The sequence below is a fragment of the Amphimedon queenslandica genome, unplaced genomic scaffold (genome assembly GCF_000090795.2).
Source record: "Amphimedon queenslandica unplaced genomic scaffold, v1.1 AMPQUscaffold_24_Cont27949, whole genome shotgun sequence".
NCBI lineage: Eukaryota > Metazoa > Porifera > Demospongiae > Haplosclerida > Niphatidae > Amphimedon > Amphimedon queenslandica.
In genome coordinates this window covers 1-795 of record NW_003559616.1, presented here as the reverse complement: position 1 = coordinate 795, position 795 = coordinate 1, and the positions used below count along the sequence as shown (strand labels likewise).

Genomic DNA, 795 nt, shown 5'->3' with positions numbered 1-795 from the left:
TATTTATTCATAATTAATATCATTTACTGGTTTGTAGTATTCCTTGCCAGTAGCTTAATTCCCCACGTTTCAATATCAATGGAGTTAATGTTGCATTAGTAAGTTCTGCAAATTTCTTAGTAACAGCTTTAAAATAATAAATAAATCAACAGTGTATTACAGAACTTACAGCAATCTGTGAATCTTGTAGGATCTTTTGTGATAGTGTAAAGGTAATTATTAGGCATAATTATAATCTATTAGTATAGTAGTCAGTATCTTACCATTGTAGTAATTGTTAGTAGATCCAGCCAATATAGATACTGCTAGTACAACTGATAGAGTCATCAATAGGGCGCTCATCTTCTTGCTTAATAGTGTTTTTGCTGTTACGTGTGAAAGTAATATCATTATTAAGCTCTGTTTATTAAAATGCATCCGAGTATTGTGTACTTTTAATGTTTACTTTTATTTAAGCTAACTAAAACTATATTATCCATCCAGTGTAGAATATATTATGCTTTTTGTTGTATTTTGATCTATAGTAATGTCTTGGAATGTGTGGATAGCTTCAGAAGAGTCTTAATTTGAACTGTGGTTAATAATTAGAATCGCTCTATTTTTTATATTATTTGATATTTGCAAATAACCCTACTTTATTTCACACACTGTATAATAACTATTACGTTATGATTTGTTATTGCCCTCGCCCACGCCGTAGGCGTATAGGCGAGGGTACTGCGCTCGTCCTGTCAGTGTGTGTGTGTGTGTGTGTGTGTGTGTGTGTGTGTGTGTGTGTGTGTGTGTGTGTGTGTG

General features: G+C 32.8%; 1 long non-coding RNA gene across 1 annotated transcript; it reads right to left on the bottom strand.

Moving 5' to 3' along the window:
- Positions 1 to 20: 20 nt before the first annotated feature.
- On the bottom strand, positions 21 to 763 carry LOC109593706 (uncharacterized). Its single transcript, XR_002191121.1, has 3 exons — positions 264 to 763; positions 170 to 193; positions 21 to 126 (listed from the first exon to the last, which is right to left on the bottom strand). It is a non-coding gene; the product is annotated as an uncharacterized LOC109593706 (long non-coding RNA).
- Positions 764 to 795: the final 32 nt, after the last annotated feature.